Below are 18,509 nucleotides of genomic sequence, written 5' to 3' on the forward strand. Positions count from 1 at the left end.
TCATGCATGGTTTCACAAAACTATTCCTCAAGCCCGGAGGAACAGGCACAAAATTAGTTTGGCTGAGCGTGGCCGTTAATACGGCGAATGGGGGGGAACCATTTGGGAAAAGGGATGGTGAAATACATTTTTTTTTTCCTTTTATCAATGAGAAGGCAAACAGAGTTAACTATTCATCCAGGCTTTATCACTGGAGACTAAATGAATGACTTCCTTTCTCTGTGCTTTGCTGGTCTCCAGAAAGGTTAAATGGGTATATCCTGCTGACCCTCTTCCCCACTTAAACCATAAACTTGACCTTCTTCGGGTTCTTGCTCTGCAGCCGAGCCGACTGGTCGCCTCCTGGAGGAAAAGTTCAAGCTGAAAGTAAAAGACCGAGGATGTTTTTTTCCCAGCATGTCAGGCACAAAGAAAATAAAACAGGTAAAGCTTTAAAAAGTGATTTCATATTAACAATAAACAGCAAACTGGCATACGAGTGGAAAATTCAAGACAAGAGCATTACGACCCACTGTCCTGCCCAGTGCATTGTAGTCAGACAAAGACCTCAAAGCTGTGTTTCTGGTGAAAAAGCAGAACAAATGGGGATTACAATATTTGAGGAAATAGAGTCTTTCAGTTGACCTACATCCCCCAAAGAGACTCCAAATTATAATCCGAGCATACATGTTCAGCTATTGAATTTTTAGATTCTGTATCAACACCATGAAATTGTGTTAGATGGCAACTAAATGGGCAAAAAAGGGAGATTAGTAGCTTGAGATACTGACAGCACTCACATGAATCTAAAGGTTGAAATGAAGGCTGAGGGCTCATGATTTCAATTGATTCTATTCTCTTCTAACTCGACAGCTTTAGATAAGAAAATCAACACATGCAGTTACATTTGACTGTGACGCTAAAAACAAACAAACAGAAGAATCCACGACTAAAAAAGTGCAGGCTGTATTAAATCATTCTTCACAATTTAGCAGCAGCCTCTGCAGTTTTGATTAGAGTATTCACCGAACCCTGCACTTTAACACTCTAAATCAATTAGATGAACGAGTGTGCACGCACACACACACACACACACACGCACATTTCAGCTGTTTAAATCCAATAATGATTTAATGCATGGGCATCCTCTAGCAACGACCAGTCCAATAATCATACACGCACACAAACAACATCCATTAACGGCTTCGGCGATGATAGCGCAATCACTAACAAAAAAACCCCCAAAACTTTTCAGTTATTTAAATGCGTAAAAAATATAGATTAAAGTGGCCACGCTGAAACTTTCAGGCGCACAATTTTAAGGCTTTTATTTCTTTGTTGATTAATGTCAGAGCATTAAAAAGGAGAAGTGCAAAGTAAAGTTGAACTTCCTTCTGTTTTTCTCGACTATTTTAAGGTTAGAGTAACCACAAGTTGGAAACAGATTCGCAGTTATTCCACCTACGACAACCACATCTCCAATATGTATGAGACTTACAGAGTCGCACAGAGACTTGATTTATTGATTTGTTAATATGCAAATTAACTCCTAATTTGTTCCTCCTTGTTTTCTCATCGCCGTTCTTTGTGGGAACTGACTTTACTTTGCTTCTGCCCTTTGCCTTCTATACAAATACGCACGATCATTATACTGTATTATTGTTGACTGTTTAAATAGCGTGTCTCTGTGTGTGACAGAGAAAAAGAGAGAGAGAGAACACTTGTGTGTATGTATGTTTACGAAGCCTCAGGAAATACCAGGACAGACATGCTGACTCTCCAGCACTTCGGGCCCATGTGACTGGAAACACACAGGCCAGATTGTTTGCATGTTTGCTTGAGGGCCGTGATAAGAACATTGGGTTAGAGAGAAATATCAAAGCAGAACTCGGCATCTGAATCTGGCCTCGCACCAAAAGAAGCGGTCCGGTTTGGCTGCTTATCTCCCGTTAAACTTTTGTTTTTGAGCGATCAGCCACCCTGATAATTTGCGTGATGACTCTTGCGTTCGTGTCCCCGAAGCGATCCAGTGCAGTCAGCCTCCATTGGCTCCCTGTTCTCATTACATTAGCATAATGCAAATGCATTTAGAGTCGGTAACCTTGCTGTTGCTCAGCACTATTTACAGCGTATACACACAAGCGCTGTGAGAGCTGCACTGCTTGACAGTTTCTCTTTGGCTACATGCCTCTGATACATTAATACATTAGTGCATCTGTTTATATAAAGAGAGGTAAGACGAGCGGGAAACGTAGCACCCTTTAACGTAACAAATAGCCATGTGACTTTTTTTGCAGTTAAAATTGAGTTGCGCATGATTAAGATGTTACTGGAGCTAAAAGACAGTTTCCTCTTTTTTCTAGCTGACATCAAAACATTTTTTAAGTCATTTAAGTCCTGCCCTGTCTTGTTAGAGGTCACTGGAAACCCAGCCGTGGATCGTTATGAAACTCAGGGGTTTTGAGTATTTTGAACAAAGGTGCAAGCAGCCAGTCTGAATAATTAATTCCTCCTGTTCGAGCTGCGGGGACTCTGATCAGAGCTCAACCTGGTAACACACTCTGTTATGATTGGCTAAAGCAAGGTCAGTGTCTTAAGAGACCTTGCTCTTAATATCCAGCAGCAATTAGTGGCTGCTGTGCGGGTGTTGCACATGTTATTATGTGATAGGGGAAGGAGAGTGACCGCGGGTAGAGATTTAATGTTATGTTTCTGCACGCTGTCACCAGGCAAAATGAAGCACAAATCAAGTGGCTAGCACATAAAAACACTGTTTCTAAAAGGAAGCAGGGTTACAAAAACTCTGGAAAGCTCTGGAAATAAGCAGTGCAACAAATAGTGACAGCTTAAAATGTGAGCATGGCAGTTCTTGGTAGAATACCTAGCATGCCCATCAGCATTTTACACCCTGGAAATGAGGGTGTCCTCTCTCACAGAAATGACGTCTTGACTACCGCTGGTTGGTGCGTTTTGGTGTTATTTTGGCTTATCATGCACCATTCACTATTTCTGTCCAGGTGTGTGAAGAGGCCTCTAAAGGCAGTTAGGTGATACATGAATGCAGGAGCGGAGGGATTTTACTATGGCACAGAGGGAGACTTCTACATCAGCTGGAAAAGGTGTTCTACAGAAAAATGTGGAAAAATCTCTACAAATGTTTGGTTTCCTTTCTTGTATTCAAATTCCAGCAAATCAAAGGGGGATATTTCTTTCGTTCTGAATAGCAACACCTATCTTTTAGGGGAAGACTACAGTGAGTCAAGTAAGCCTCGAATTTGAATAAAACACTTTAGGGTTGTGTTAAAATCACAGCTGCACAAGCAAAATTAACCATAACCTTAGAGTCAGTGGCAGGGTTTGTTGGGAAACCAGACGGGTTGAAGATGTTCAAAGGGTGATGCTGGTGGGATGCTAATGTGGGAACATGTCAGGTGAAAAGAAGCTGCTAATGAGCCGATGACCGCTTCGCAACCCACGAAGGACAAGGGTGTGACTAGGTATCGACTGAGGATCGGAATTGCAGGGAAACTATCCATTCCCACTTGTAGGAAAGATAAAACCGTGCAGAAAAAAAACAAATACAGTCACAGAGAAGACTGCTGTCTCCATCCGAACACAACAGCAACAAAGGAGTCAAACAGAAACTTCCAGTAAAATGACCATGAGACGGACTCCGCGCAACTGAGCGTCGACTCCCTATGAGTCAAGCCATTGTGAGGCGTACAGCGCACAAGTCTAGTTCCCAGTGAATCAGAGCAGTCAGCTGCCATCCACCACCTCAAGGCACAAGGCAGTCTAGCACAGGACTGCAGACATGTGACCAGATGTCTCACACAACCGCTGTTACTGTACTGAAACACTAACAGTGAGCTCTTAGATAGGTCCCGCCAGTGTACTACCATCTAAACATGTTTGAACAGGTTTTCTCAGTTTATGCAGTTTGGATACATACTGTGAAGATATAGCAGGTGTTTGTAAATCTATAGATAACTGTGACTTTTGATTTACAGTCTGCTGTCAAGAGGGCGCAGTGACATCAATACTGTAGCGGGAGTTTGTCTGAGGCCTTGCTGAGGACACCAAAATATCTCTCCACTTCTTCTGCCCCCCTTCCACTGACAGTGATACACGGCATTACAGCTGTCTAAATATTACTTCTTTTTTCCCCTCTTCATCTTGCTCCTCTCTTGCCTTTTCTGTCCCTGTGTGAGCTCGCAGACTTTGACCAGGATGAGTTTAGGAGGGACAAATGTTCAACTGGCGCAACTGTGGATGTCCACATTTGGGGCACCGTTGTCTGTCCGGCGTTCAGCTATAACCAGCCACACACCTGTGGTGTTACTAATCTTGCAGCTAACCATGATTTAATTACTCCCAAAAATAATGTTTTTACAAGGCAGTACCAACGTGTCAGTATATCAGCTTTTAATGCAGTTTATATAAGAAGCCACACTAACGCTAATCTCATAAAAGGACAAACAGAGCCATTGAAAGTCCTCTGCTCTTTACTTCATTAGTGGCTCAGCTTGCTCTCCTTATGCAAAGAGTCCCCAGGTGCATGAATGTTTCATGGCCACCCTTGCTGCCTGCTTCCCTCTGCTCAGATTCAGTCTTTCCTCCCTCCTCCCTGAGGAAGCTCAAACTCCACTGTCAATTGCACTCACTTACACTCTGCTATCGTCATCAGCAGCCAGGGGGAGAGGCGGCACATAAGACAGCTGTTTTGCCTTGATGACTCAATCATCCCCTTTAGTGGGATTAGCATCAGTATCATCATCCTTATCATAGCCTTTGATCCCAAAATTACCAAACAAGTCTGAAATTGATGACAATCAGCCTGTCAGACGTAAATTCACAAGTTGTCAAAAAGATCGGACTTCGCTGTATAACACTCAGTCATGCCAGATGCTACATTATACATTTGAAGTATGAAACGTATCAAGTATGAAGCTACTTTAAGGCATTTCACACTTTAATGTGACAAAGTTGTGTTTGTCGTAAATCTATAAATATTAAGATATCAGCTCTAGATCATTACTATTTATGGCCCATCCAACATAAGACTAGTGCCAGCAGAGAACCAGTTGCTAAGTAGTAAACAAGAAATGTGTGTCTAACCACACCTCTGAAGCATTTCATTGGATCACATAAATAACAATTAACTTTTTAGAGGTATTAGTAGATGTATTTTCAACTTCTAAAGAGGCACGCAAGGCGTTTTGCATTCTTTTCAGTTGTTATGCTAAGCTTAGACAGTTGCCTCTAGATCTTTCTATAACACATCCATGAGAGTCTCCTGGATTGAGTCTTTCTCCAGACAAGAGGACACTATTCCTTTAAATCTGTAGCTCATTTTTCTGGCCACTTTTTGCACTTTTATGGATTATGTTTACGTTTAAAGGTTAAAAACTTTTCCTTTTGTACAAACGCAGGTGTTAAGGAGCAACATCATTATTCATTCAGAGCTGTTTGTGGCCACCTGATAAGTGCAAGATCAAAATCCATGTTAGCTCTGTTTTTGGTCTTCACCATCTTCTGTCGGTTTATTTGACTATCCAGACATTTGAAGACATTTGAAGACAGTCTGTTTTTAGGTGAACAGCTCCTTGCAACAGCAAAAGGTCAACTGTGAGAATGAGTGAAAATGAGAGCGTGAATCAGACAACTAAGGTGTCGGTCACATAGTCATTAGGGACTGGGAAAAATGTGTATTTCCTATCTGGTTGGTGGTTACTGGGGGTAGCTCGCAGTCAACAGGTGAAATTATTTGACTATGATGCACCCAAAACCTGCTTGTGATTGTGAGCGGTTGCTAGCAGATTGCTGCAGTTACCCATAGTTCACCTAAAAGACTGACTTGTCTGCAAGCAATCACCATTTAGTCTCCGAGCTATAAAGAAACCAGAACTCGAAATGGAGAATTTTGTCTTTAAAATACAAGATTTTTCTTACAACTGCAACTGACACATTGCTTAAGGTGCAACTTTAATTCTGAAGTACAATCCTCGCCTTTACCAGTTTACATTGCACTCTTCACAGATCTACTACAGCTTGGCGAGCAGTTTTCCAGTGTTATGCAAACAGATCGCAATCTTCCCATGCAAACTACTGGTGACCGCGGCAACCAGCTAGCAACCAAAAACAACTGCAAAGTGGTATTTATTGCAGCGTCGTATACCTCTCTGCAACAAATTTTACGCCAGTGACCGCCTGCAACCTCCAGCAATGACTAATCAACTAGTAACAGAATACACACTTTTCCCTTGCTATCAGCGGGGCACTGAGCAATCTCTAGGCCCACGCAATTAGGGCTTTAGCGGTCGATTTAGCACAGATACCAGTGATTTCCAGATGCACAGACTGATCTCTAGACCTGTGTGACTGGGGCCTATACAGTGCAATGAAACTCTGAACTGCTCTGTAAAGTCGACAAATATATCCGTACCTTATTATCAAATTACTGAGGGGCATCACTACGATCGCACTACAACCTCTATCACGCTATTACTTTGTTTTCCGATGACCGTTTCAAATATTGCATGAATTACGGCCACTTGATGTAACTTGATGAATTTGAACTACAGCACATAGGTTCAGGGCTCATATTTGTCATCTTGCTGTGAATAGATTTTTAAAACGGGTAATCTGAATGGCAGTCAGATCAGCTGATGTGCTAATTCAAGGCCCTGCAGTGGTGCCAGTATAATCATTTCATTAGCTTTACACAGACACTTTATAAATGGAACAGTTAAGCTGTGTGGAGCTTTAGCTTGTTGGGTCTTGGTCATATTTTACAACAAAAATGTACTAATTTGATGAGGCCCTAGTAAAGCTTTCTAACAAAGAGGAATTCAATAATACAGTAGCGTGAGGCTATAGAAAGGTTAATGTGGTCCTATTTCGAGGCAGACCATTCACAAGCCAGCAACATGTCAATGCCAAGTGTTCTTAAACATATTACAGCATGTCATTAATTAATTTGTTGGCTCGTGAAGCGTGGCTTATTCAGGCTATTCATCATGAGCAGGAAATTGACAAGTTCTCCGTGGATGGCATGTCAAAGGGATATCAGCTTCAATTTTGCAGCAGTGGAAGCAAGCACTACTTCATTTGTTTAATATTATCTGCTTTTCTTTGTTTGAGCAGAGTCGGGTTGATAGCTTATACAAAGACAGATGAGATGTAGAGGACGATTCGGCAGGGTCACAGAGCAGTGGGGAGGTGCGTCTCAAAGCCAAGTGTTGGTTAACAGCTTCCTCCTGATGTACGTTGACTCAAGCAAGCTGTGGAGAACATCTGTCCCGAGTACACAGATACTTTGTACCGCCACAGTCGACCTGTCAATCACACACGGTCAGGCAGTCACTGACATGCTACCAGTGGTTGTGACCACCTCTGAGGATACATGCACGTATAAGCTGACACATCTACATTTGCATGTGTCTCTGAGAAAGGGGATATGAAGCTACATCTATTTTTAGTACAGTACACTGAGCTCTGCCTCTGTTACGCTGGTCTGTTCCTAGGACAGGCAGCTAGGTCATCTGCAGCAACAGAGAGCGCCGGGATGGAGAGATCTGGCCGTACTATCTGACCCCAGCACTCCAGCTCCTACATCAGTGGGAGACACTTACAAGATTCCTGGGCGGCCGTTGGGGGAGGCTATCTGGAAAGAAGAGATGCTTTCTTGACGGATGCTGTGCTCATCCACCTCTTTTTCTCTCCAATGACTAATGGGCTAATAAGTCAGCTGTCACACTGGCATGCTATCTTACAATTTCTCCTGGGAATACCACCCCACCGCAGTCTCAGCCTGAAAAAGGGATTTGTCCAACATTTCCAACCTTCATTTTAACTAAAAAAGAATACAACAAAAAAATTCAAATGAGCATTCAAATTCAAAGTCCAAAAGATAAGATGATAGAGAGATCTTAAGCACACTGCAAGAATGAAACCTCGAGTGCTATCTTGTCGTGCCAAGTTACTCAGCCGGTACCGTACAGGAAAATAATCTATGCACTCATCTGAACAATGCACCTTTGAGTCAACAGTCATCTTGACACAAAGCTTTAAGTGCAAAATCCTTGGATAACTGTTCACCGACAACAAATGTTGTTCAAATAATTCCACAAGGTTTCTCAGCGAGATCAAGTAATGTTTGTTGTAGCCGCTTTCACACAAGTCGTGTCATTATAAACCAGTCAAATACGATCCAGCATTCCCCCGACTGCTTTTGGACATTCCAATCCCACTGCTGGTAATAAGCAGAGTAAGATTTTTAGAGAACTGGGATTTTATTCAGAGAAGCTTGCGTTGAAACAGAATTTCATTAAGGGGACCTGTCTCTTGAATTCTGCAGAGAGCAAAATAGTTTTGCACTAAACTCTTGGTACTGATGGTTTAGATAAGTACGGCAAATATTCACTCTCCATGGTTACTGCACTGGAAATATCTTGTCATGTCACATCATGTAAGTTTGCTTCTGTTATCTAGAGGAATAAAATGCAATTACAGACAGCAAAATGGCCCCATAAAGCAAGGTAGTGCACCGTTTACATCGAGCTTAGATTGTTGTAACCAAGCAGACAGTGACGGACAGTTTAAATTGTACTATAACAAGCGCTTATTCACGTTTTCCACTATACTCCTATGTTTTCTTTCTAATTAAGCTTGGTGCTTTTCCCTAAAAGATTATCATCAAAAAAAGATTACACATGATCTTCATTTCTGGGCCATTTTAACTCGCGCTGACTTTGGGAAGTCTGTTGTGTATAACCCTGCATTCAAAGACAATCTCTGTATTTTTTGTTGTTTTTGTTTTAACATAGCAAACACTAGTAGAAATGTAGATTCTACTTTATACTAGCTAGCTTTTAGCATGTAGGGTATATAGGCTACAACAGCCTCATCACACTAATCAGTTTAACAGCTACTCATTCAGACCTGTGGGTATTTGGGATGAACAATAAATCCTGACCGCTCTGCCACGTGACTGGTTAATACAGTACTTCCACTTGACTTAACACCAGCCAGGGGAACAAGGGAGTTGTGATTGGGCCTGGATGTGAAATGGTTGCAAAGCATTAATTTGGCCACGGCCTGTTTTATCAAAATGCCTCTCTGTTGTTATAGTCAACAAAAATCTCTTCAGGATAAGAGTTCACTCGAATAAGTGATGATTATCCTTCTAATAGGCTTGAATATTTTCAAACCTGAAGTTAAGTGGCAGGCTCTGCTCCCTTTGTTTGCCTGAGCAGGGGGAGGTGGACATGTGTGCAGAGGCAGGGGCTCTGAGGCCAGGCCCTCTATCCTTCCTGTTCAGTTACCAGAGGCCTCTCACTTATCAGTTCCAGATCTAACAAGAACAGAGAGAAAGTCAGACCACTGACAGGAAGGAGATTTTTTTCCCCCTCCCCCTTTTTCCTTTAGCGAAGTTAACAGAATGTCTGCACCTTCGGATTTCGCAGAGGAAAGCAATTACTCATTAGAGCTTACACTGGCAGTACAGAGAAAAAGACCAACCTGGCAACCTTTAGATATCAACCCGGTGAAATGAAAGTGGGTGCCTAGTCTGCTTTGTAGAGAAAGACCTAGTCGATTAATCAATTAGTAAAACAGAATGCACCCAGCCAAGAATTTTTACACTGGTTTATGCAGCAAAAATTGCCAGACAGAAGCACCAGCTCCTCCTCGCTGAATAAGGTTTGGTTTGATACTGTTTTCAGACAAGAAATCTGAATATATCCCCTTAAGCTTTTACTTTTTTGTGATGGTCTACAGACTAAAGAAATGGCTGTAAAACAACTTTGATTTAGTAAATAAGGAGTTATGCTGTAAAAACTACTAGCTGCAACCCAACAAGATTTACTCCCAGCTGATTTATGTGGCTATCAGCCACTATTTACACTCCTCTGTTTGAGACTGTTGCTATTTCTCATGGCTGTAGCCATATCATCAACCCCCCTCCACTCCATCGCTCCACAAAGGCACTGTGAGAGGGGAAAAGTCTGTCACTGAAAATGAGAGAGAACTGACTTTGAGGCACTCGTGTCATGTCCCCGTTCATGTCACATCCCCCTTCGTTTCACTTGCTATCACCGTCTACCTCGTCTGACATTTCCACAATAATCACTTTGGTTTATCCCACTCAGCTGTGTGGCAGGCAGATGCTTGTCACAGCACCGTATTTCTCAGCATTCACACTGCTCTAATCAAGATTAACTACTCTTATCTATTCAGTGTGTGCGTGTGTGTCCTGGATGCCCCAATTCCTAATCCATAGCTGCATTGTATAATACAGTGGACAAACCAATTACATTCGCTTTCCACAACATAATTCTCCCCCTTCAGCGGGATGTACACTGAGCTCCATATTGCATAAGGATGAGCTGGTGGCTCGCCGATGAAGAGGATAGTTGTGACCTTCTGCATGTGTGTGTGCGTGCCTGTGCTCGGACTGCATATGGAACATAAGCACTTTGTTACACAGAGCCTCCCAGGAGCTCCTGATGAAATCAACATGTTCTGTGAGAGGAGAGCTGATGTTGGCCACACACAAACTGCTGCCATCACATGTTTACTAAAGACCCTCGAGTACAGCGGAGGACAGCGCATGCCAGTGCAAACAAAGCCGTGGTCTTTATATCACTGTAGTGACAAGGGAGGCAGATATCGGTTTCCAGTAACGAGATTTGTTTGATTCCTGCTTTGATACATATTTTCACACAAAGCAGCATCTGAGCTAAATAGGGAGTTCCCAGCAAAGACCGTTGAATTTTAGGATTTTAAAAATAATGTGGACACATATAGTTGTGCGCTCGGCTTTCAAACTTCACGAGGTGTACATTTTTATCACCTATGTTTATAGGAAACAAAGTAAATGAAATCATACAATAATAATGCGAGTCAGTCAGAACACCTCTCCCAGATGTTCTATTTTATGTTCTATCTGTTGCAGTGTTTACTCCTGTTTCCTGAACACCACATCAAAAAAGAGATATTGACATTCTCTGACCTTGCTAGCCTGTTAACTCTGTGTAAGCAAGCTTCATTTTTGCAACACATTTTTCCAAAATGGGAGCTTTCACCTGCTCCCTTATATCCCAGGATGTGAAGTGGATTTTACACCAGATGCCCTCCCTGACGCAACCCTCCCTGTTTAAGACCAGCACTAGGAGTACACTTGTGAGCCCCTGAGGCTTGATTTGCGCCTCCTCCAGGGATCTCTTACATAACCATAAAGCCCCTAACAAAGTTTAAAAGTCAGTGTTTTCCAAAATATTTGACTATATACTATTTGCTTACAAATCAACAGAAATGCATAGATACAAATGTGGACAGTGCAACTGAGCAATTAACCCGCGTTAGCTTCCCCCATTAAGGATTCTCTGATTCGCTCAACACAGGCGATCTCTTTTGACTTTCACACAGTTTAGCCAATTTAAATGGTAACTGTAAGCACACCATCAGGATGTAGAAGGTTAATTTAAAACTTCAAGTGGCAAACAAATGCAGCCTAAAAAGAAGGCTGGGAACAACTTTAATGAGCGCATTTGTGTAATGATAACATGCAGCAGCGAGCTCTTTGCAGAGCGCTCACACTTCCTGCTGTGGCGCAGATTTAAATCTGAGCTTGGCTATGTAAACCTCCGCCATATATGTTTCAGAAAAATAAATTACTCACCTGTGTTATTTTCAATCCTTGACTCTTCACCACTAAGGACCCCCCCCACCCATTCACACACCAGGAGGAGAAACACTCCAGTGTCTCAATTCTTCTGCCCCTGAGAAAAATCAGAGAAAGAAAATACATCAGGCGTCGCAGTATTATTTACCAATCTCCGAACACTGAATTATTACATTTGCATTATTCTCCTGAAACTCAATCTCATTCAGTGATTTCACTTCTCACAGATTCCTATGGGCTTTGAGTGGCTTCCATCTGCGCCTCGCTTAACGTGATACACTTCTTCCCAGCACGGATAAGCTCCTTCACGCTCCCGTGCCCACAAAGGACAAATCAAAAGAGCAGCCGACACTTCACACGACCAGCATGGCATCATAAACATCCACCACACGGTAAGTTCACTGCCGTGGCGCATTCACAATTCACTCCCAATTGACAGATAAGCCTATTAGGACGGTCCTTTACTATAGCTTGGCACCCAGTCTGGCAGGCAGAACTCCTGCATATACCCAGTGATATGCAGACCCTTAAAAAAATGACCATATTTTCTTTAAGGGTGACTGGTGAAGTACAAAACCTATAAATCAGTTAGGGAAGAAAGTAACCAGCAGCTAATTTTAAACCAAAATATATATAAACATACTGCTTATCATGTAGGGTCCACACAGTTCAGAATCACGTCTTTTGTTTGTTCGCACAATTAAGTTTAGAAGCTTTAGTTCCCTTTGTGAATTCATCATGATAAGGTGTCCAACTACTGGGATTCAGCAAACACTGATGTCAGTGCTCAGACAAACGGATGACCTCAGCAGTTTGTTGTCCCACAAACTCTCAAATGCGAAGACAAATTGTAGATGTTTAAGCCTGTCATTCAGATCTTGAGAGAGGGCCATGAGAGGGTGCAGAGTGCAACTTAAGTTCCCTGCTTTAAATGAAGGGCCACATCAAGGTAGTACTTGTAAATAGTCATCTCTTAAGGTAGTAGTTTCTCAGTTTGTTCAGAGAGATGAGGCTCAGTCAGGTCCAAAGAAAAAATAAGTTTTTGTCACTCTTAAAATGTTGAAGTATAAAATTCCAAGGAGCTGAATGAGTTATAGAAGAAAAGAACAAATTTAATGGCGTTTTCATCAGGTGACACGTAGCATACTAGCCATTTCTGTTCCCAGGCAGGTTTTTAGTGAGCTCATGCTTTGGTTGACAGGACAAGGCTAATACCCAAAATCTAAAAACTGTCTAACCACAAAGTGTGTTTTAGCATTCAGCGAGAGAGGGTGATCCCTTGTGTCTCGCACTTTTTTAATCCTATTTTTATGATTGGAAGATTTTTCAGGCGGCATTTCTCCCCTGTTGGAAGTGCCGCTCTCTGAAAAGAGAAAGTGGAGGAGCGCTGGGGGCTCAATGGGTCGGGAGAGAGGAGGAGGAGGAGGGTTTGACGCTGGGTGCCTCCTTTTTAAAGCCAGATTCTCCCCAGATACCTCTGTGCTATTCATCAACAGCTTTTCCAGGGCTGTGAAAAATCAATGTGCTCTGCACTGCAAACAGTTCATAATGACAGGGGATGGAGGGAAAAAAAGCTCAACTGCAAGAGAATTGATTTGTTTAAGTACAATAACACGGCTCTGCAGCGTGGTGAGGAGGAGGCTCGAGCACCCAGACAAAGACTGACTGGCAGTATGAAACCACAAGCAGTAATTGATAAACTGCTGGCAAAGTGCAAATACAGAAGCCTGTTATCTAATTAAAGGAGTTTTTCTCAAAATTACAACCTGACAGAGGAAAATACGTGATGACTAAATGTCTTTTCTAAGATGGGTAAACACGAATAAAGAGCATAATAAGATTACTCAAAATGTGAAAAACAGAAGATATTCTCAAATGAGATGGCGTATCCAGAGGAATTCAGAGATTTTTTCGTCAGAGTTGATGAATATTTTCGAGGTCAAATTAATATCAGTAACTTAAAAATGTTTGCTTTTATTCTAACAAATACCCCCAAACGTGTCCTTGAACCGACTTGCAACTTAAAAACAAATAATTTGTACTTTCAGCACTGAGTAAGTAAAGTCACTTCAAAGGGCACACGAGGATGGTTTGATGGTACACAAAGCCGAGTCATCACAATGTTTCAGGATGACATTAGGCTTCTCCAAGGGAAAGGGGGAAAAAATCACAAGGTGAGGTTTTCGTCCTGATGCTGCAAAAGCCAGAAGCCTGGAGTAAATTGTGTCAAGACAGGCCAGCACAATAAAACATTTCTCCCTGCTGCTTTTTAAGCTGGCCACAGAGGTGCATTTATCATTGTTATTATTCCTTCAGAGAGGGCCTCCCAGGTTTAATTGGGTCCTCATGGAGTCAAAATCCCCACTGTTGCTGAAGCCACTGGAGCTGGACAAACTTATTCCTCCCAAGTCAGCAGCGGGTTTTACTGGCTGCGTCAATGAACAGTCATTCAGTGCAAAATGGCCATGAAACCCGCTGGCGAGCCAGAAGGGCAGTGGGCTCTCGGTGCCACCCGCTAAGCCTCGACAATGGCATGAGAGGGACACCTGGAGAGAAGCACTCACCTGGCTCTGCTCTCAGCGCTGTGGGGAAAGCTCTCGAGAGCCATAGGGTGTCCGTCTATCCAGCCAGTTCTCCGGGGCCATTATTCCCAGTGAGCTGCATTTTCATTTTAACTCGTAACTACAGCCGGATTTAAATGCATATGGATATGAAAGCATGCGAACAAATGGAGGAGGAAAAGGATTAAAGAGATTTTTAGGTCTTAATAAAACAATTAGTGAAAATGATAAGCAGCTCAAAAACATAAACACAGAGAGTTGCTTTAGCATTAAAAGTGATGAATATGCTGAGTGTAATTAATTATGCCATGGGTGAGCCTTCTTTAAAATCCACAGTATATTTAGCACCCGTTTCCCTTTTTTTAATCACTTCCCTTCTGACAAATATGTACAGTGACTGGAAACTAAAATTCTTAAAAAGGAGATAAAAACAGTTTTAATCAACTATATTCTTAATAAATACCAGCTTTGAAACGTTTGAACTCCCATTCACCTCCCTTACTTCTACTTAGTGTTACCTTGGCACATGAATCACCATTCCTGCTTTAGACCACTTCCTGTTGTTGATATAGTCAAGACATGCAAGATCAATCAAGATATGCATCTCCTCTTTTCACAAGCTTTCTAAAAAAGGCACTTCAAGTCAAAGGAGAAACAGACAGTAACAGACTACTTGTTTGCAACGATTTTCATAATCGAAGCTAATAAAAACTATAAAAAATGAAGCACGGGAAACACAGAGGCAATCGCCTCACTTTGCAGCACAGTGAGTTTGTTTACGTATACACCAATATTGTAATTAGAGACAAATTAATTGAGGTTTCTGCCAGCTGTCATGTGATAGCATAATTATGTTATTTTTTTGTGGAATTAAGGTTAAAAGTCAATATAATTCTTTCATATAAACCACAGTAGGGTAACAAATGAAGACTAATTAAATTATAAATTGATTGGTTTAAATGACTATTTCTGTAAATAGATCTGATAGCAAATTTTAGTGCAAATACTACAATTCAAGTAATATTTAAAAGGCAGTTTTATGGATTTTAGAACAAAAAACCAAAACAAACAAAAACACATGGTCACTAATTAATGACACGTAGTTGTAGAGACCAGAAACAATTTCCAGCTTTATTCGCCTCACATATGTCCAGTTATTTGTGGTCCACTTCATGAATAACAACATGCTCACAGTGTTGCTGGCAAATAGCCATATGCATACTCACAGCCACATGCTAATATAGCATTACCAAGGAAGCTCTTCAGTGTGCACAAAGTTTACCCATGTTTGCAAGGGAAGCACCATGAAAACATAACAGCAAAACCTAATCTGGTACTTAAATTGCCCTCACCCAGAGGAAAATGCCCATTTTACAGAAGCTAAGTCATTAAAGCTAAAGCTAGCCAGAGCTCAAAGCCAGACACAAGCCAGCAGCCTCGGTGTGAGCAAATTTTTACTACGGAGAAAACAGAAACCAAACTCCACGAAAACTGATGCTGCTTCACAAATTACAACCTTAGCAACAAACCAAGTTGCTTATTAACATCTATGTGTGGTGGCTACTGATTTTTTCACTAGCATTAGCTAACATCTGCGTTACAGTAATCAGAAGATTTAATGGTTTATCCAGTTTTATCCAGTCGAGCTGGCCAACCAAGCACCCGCAAAAATGGCTGACACCCTAGCGTCATCTCTCCAGAATTGTTGACATGTTTCCTGATTACAATAAAAGAATTAAATGCATCTGTGATTTTTTTTTTTCAATGACAGACACATACGGTACACAGACTGTTATTAGCATAGCCTGTTTTGTTTTTGTTATATTAAATTCAGTCCAGTTTATTTCATAGTTAACATCAAATTTTTGCCCTCAGTGACAGTATTATGAACCCAAGGATGCAACTTCTTGAGCGTGAACTCAGTTTGCTTTTGTAAGAAAAGAAGTGAGCTTGAAACCTTAGGATCAAGAGTTTGACCATTAAAAGTTGTTTTTCTTCCCCCTGATTGAGATTTCTTTTGTGCTTATTTCCTTTTATTCTAGTCCATAAAGTGTTCCTTGATGTCCTTGAATAGGATGTTCAGACAATCTTCTGTAAGTACCTTAAATGTACGTGGAGGTAAAGCTCATGATGCTGGTTTAGCTTTCATTTTGGAACCCTGACTACACACTGAAGAACAGAGACAATTATTAAGTGTCAAAATACTTGCGGGGTGGGAATGCGGTTGAAAATATGCTTCGTTTTGGAGAGCAAATCTGACTCTAAGTTGGCTATTACCCATCTATCGTTAACTAACAGCTACCTTCCTAAACTAGCAAAACAATGTCTTGCATGGATAAAGCAGTCCACCCAAATATGTTAAGAAATTAGCTTCCAGGTTTCAACCAGGAACAGTCTGGTGTATCTCTCATCGCTAATATAACTGAGGCTGTTCTAGGTGTTACACAGAGAACTCTGTGTAAATTAGTAAATTATAAATGTTTTGAGTTAATACATTTTGAATCATTGTACTCAGTGTAAGTTAGAAAATACTGTATAAACAACATAAAGCTCTTCTCAAGAATGAATTTAATCTGTCAATTTATCCTACAGGTTATATTGTAGATACAGTACACACTGTAGCTTAGTGCCTAATGGAGGATTAATTGGACACTATCCCAACACACATAATGCTTCCCTCAGAGGACATCCATACAGAGTGAAGGCACAAAGAGTCACACCATTTTTTAGAGGTGAAAAGCCATCAACATGAAGCATGTTGATGCACTGAATGAATGCCGTAGAGATGATTACAGGTTTAGAGATAATGGTTTTTACCATGATACATTTACAGGGCATGAGACGCCTGCTCAGTGAGCTCCCCGATCTTCACTCTCTGCTGATTAACACAAATGCTGGTGCCTACTTAACCACCATTGCTGCAATTACATGGAACCTCTCTCTCTCTCTCTCTCTCTCTCTCTCACACACACACACACGCGTATCCACAACACACACCCTTGTGCAAAAAGGTGCAGTTGTATATATACTGCGTGCTACCAGATCAGGATCACAGCAACTACCAATTATGTGTCTTATTTATGCAAATTCAGGTAATTTACTTCCTGCTGTGCATAACTTCCCAATGTGTTTGCCCTCTAGCATCAATTATCTGTATTGCTAGATCACCTAAACAAGTGAAACAATTGAAGTCGCCCCCCCTCCAAAAAAAGCTGATCTTCCAAATGAGAATAATTTAAAGGTTAATTTAGAGGTTTATTATAAGGGATTGTAATGTCTATCGCTGTCAGAGGTTGTGTGTGGAGGCGTGGAAGAGATGACCCAAACGCTGGACTCACGGTGCAGAAATGAAGAGGATTTATTGGAGGGTGAGTGAACAAAGCAGGACCGATGGAGTGACTGGCTGGCTGAAAGACTGGAAGAATGGCTGGCTGACTAACTGAACATACAGACGGAGGGACGACATGAACATCAACATCAATGACACGACAGAGAACTGGTGAAACCGAGGAACTTAAATACACAGGTTGAATGATGACAATGATTGGAAACAGGTGAGTACAGGGCTGAACATAATCTGACTAATGACACGGGAGACAAGCTGACACGGGAAAAAACAGGAAGTGAGAACATTAATGTGGCGAACCAAACTGAACATGAACAAACTGAAATCACTGGGTCAATGACCCAGGAACCCTGACAGTACCCCCCCCGTTCAAAGGCCGGCACCCGACGGCCAAACAAAAAAGAACCAGAACAGGGCGGGCGGAGGGGGCCCAGGACGGAGGAACGGAGTCCACACAGAGACAGTTCAGGCGGGTGGCCACGTGGCCCGAGGCCGAGACGAGACAGTTCAGGTGGGCGGCCACAGGGAAGGCAGCAGCGACCACTGAGCCGGTCCGGTGGGCGGCTGCGGCGGTCGAGACGAGACTGTTCCGGTGGACCGACCGTGCGGAAGGCTGCGGCGGCGACGACAGCGCAGGTCCGGGGGCCGACCGTGCGGAAGGCAACGGCGGCCACTCAGGCGAAGGCGGTCCGGGGGCCGGCCGTGCGGAAGGCAACGGCGGCCACTCAGGCAAAGGCGGTCCGGGGGCCGGCCGTGCGGAAGGCAGCGGCGGCCACTCAGGCAAAGGCGGTCCGGGGGCCGGCCGCGCGGAAGGCAGCGGCGGCGGCGAAGGAGACGACGGAGCAGTTCAGGCGGCCGGCCGCGCGGAAGGCAGCGGCGGCTCTCCAGTGTTAGGCGTGCTGGCCATGGCCCGGTGGGCACAGGACCAGACGAGGCA

The 18,509-nt window shown here is 42.5% G+C and overlaps 1 protein-coding gene across 1 annotated transcript in view; it reads right to left on the reverse strand.

Annotated features, from left to right (window-relative positions):
* Positions 1–18,509, reverse strand: part of LOC146626823 (zinc finger MIZ domain-containing protein 1-like) — a 109,150-nt gene that overhangs the window by 66,862 nt on the left and 23,779 nt on the right. The window contains exon 2 of the mRNA XM_085361474.1: positions 11,663–11,762. The gene's annotated coding sequence lies outside the window, so the exon portion shown is untranslated. The remainder of the gene's footprint in view (positions 1–11,662; positions 11,763–18,509) is intronic.

Source organism: Diplotaxodon limnothrissa, linkage group LG8 (genome assembly GCF_057381915.1).
Source record: "Diplotaxodon limnothrissa isolate DT_005_m linkage group LG8, D_limnothrissa_male_GT1.1, whole genome shotgun sequence".
Taxonomy (NCBI): domain Eukaryota; kingdom Metazoa; phylum Chordata; class Actinopteri; order Cichliformes; family Cichlidae; genus Diplotaxodon; species Diplotaxodon limnothrissa.